Source organism: Hevea brasiliensis, chromosome 3, assembly GCF_030052815.1.
Source record: "Hevea brasiliensis isolate MT/VB/25A 57/8 chromosome 3, ASM3005281v1, whole genome shotgun sequence".
Taxonomy (NCBI): domain Eukaryota; kingdom Viridiplantae; phylum Streptophyta; class Magnoliopsida; order Malpighiales; family Euphorbiaceae; genus Hevea; species Hevea brasiliensis.
This window is the reverse complement of record NC_079495.1, coordinates 10,515,151-10,516,892: the sequence shown is the minus strand read 5'-3', so window position 1 is coordinate 10,516,892 and position 1,742 is coordinate 10,515,151. Positions and strand designations below refer to the sequence as shown.

Below are 1,742 nucleotides of genomic sequence, written 5' to 3'. Positions count from 1 at the left end.
CTCCAATTGATGAGTCAACCTTCATGCTTAACTTATCCATTTTTCTCGTCAAAGCATCAAATTTGGCATTGAACATGCTCATGGCATCTAATTCATATACACCAGCTGGTGGCTTCTTCATTTCATTTGTTTCACAGGTCCATTGATAATTGTTGTAAGCAATTTTATCCAATGTTGAATAAGCTTCATCTTCTGACTTTTCCATAAGATCACCTCCTGAAGATGCATCAATTATACTTCTAATTGCTAGAGAAACACCATTGTAGAAATGTTGAACCAGCATCCATCTAGGGATTCCATGATGTGGACATCTCCTTTAAAGATCCTTATATCTCTCCCAAGCTTCATAGAGACTCTCATCATCCCTTGGTCTGAAAGAAGTTAATTCATTTCTCAATTTTGCAGTCTTGCTAGGAGGAAAGTATTGAGCTAAGAAAACTTGTGATAACTCATCCTAAGTAGTTATTGAGCCCGGAGGTAATGAATGCAACCACTCCCTAGCATGATCCTTCAAAGAAAAAGGAAATAATCTCAACCGGATGGCATCATCTGACACTCCATTTATCTTCAGCATGTCACTAATTTCAAGAAAATGTGCAAGGTGCACATGTGGACTCTCAGTAAGACCTCCCCCAAACTGTGATTGTTGAACCATTTGACAAAGTGAGGGCTTCAAATCAAAGTTGTTTGCTTCCACTCTAGGCCTTGTAATACTCGGTCTAAAATCTCCAAAATTAGGAAAAGCATGATCCTTAATTGATCGGTTGTTGTTTGCCATAGCTTCTATCACTTGTTGCTCTTAATGTTGCTCTTGCTGTCTTTGAATTCTGAGTTCAACTTTTCTTTTTGACTCTGCTCTTAAAGCTTTAGCTGTCTTTTCAATCTCAGGATCAAAAATTAAATCAATTTTTTTACTTTTTGTTCTTCTCATATAAAAGATATGTACCTAAAAAACCAAAATAAGAAAGTCTCAAAGTAAAATGATAAAGAAGAGAAATTAAAATAAGAAATAAAATGCCCAAATTAACCAAACAATCAATCGTCTAATATCAAACAAAACAAATCCCCGACAACGGCGCCAAAAACTTGGTTGCGTACTCCGCAAGTATGCGGGTCATTCAAGTAGTAAAGAAAAGATATCGTCCCACAGAGATTTGTTGTTTGAATACCAAACTATAAAAGTCACAATTATTTGGGCTATCGATAATTTGTGCCAAAAATAGAGTAAGAGATGCAGCAAATTAAATTGGAAAAATAAGGAAATTATAATGAATTAAGCAATTAAAATTCTAAGCACTATACTAATTTACTAAAATTTCAGCAAATGACAAAAGATTTAATTAATTAATGGTAAAAATTGATTCCAGAGTTGAGGTTCATGAAGTAAATTTCATTGAGATTTGGATAGGCAAAGCCAAGATTAAGGGAAATACAAGTTTGAAGGAAGTTGATTCTGATTTCCTTTAATTTCCCTTTCAAGCAAACTAAAGAGTGTTTTAAAGGAACCTAAACCCCATTCTCATCCGATGTTTAATTACCCAAAACCTTTTAAGCATTTTAATCAACTTGAAATTCCTCTTAACCCATTAGTTTATTTCTAACACTAGATGATTAAGTTCATTATCTTGATTATCTATTATAGATTTTCACCTTTCGGTCCTTCAATCTAAGATTAAGAACAAAACCCAAAGGGTACCAATAATGGGTATGTAAATAAGCACACAAGATAAGAATCAAAGCTT

General features: G+C 34.0%; 1 non-coding gene across 1 annotated transcript; it reads left to right on the top strand.

The window, feature by feature from the left end:
* The first annotated feature begins 293 nt into the window (after window positions 1–293).
* Window positions 294–400, top strand: LOC131179030 (small nucleolar RNA R71). Its single transcript, XR_009148037.1, has one exon. It is a non-coding gene; the product is annotated as a small nucleolar RNA R71 (small nucleolar RNA).
* Window positions 401–1,742: the final 1,342 nt, after the last annotated feature.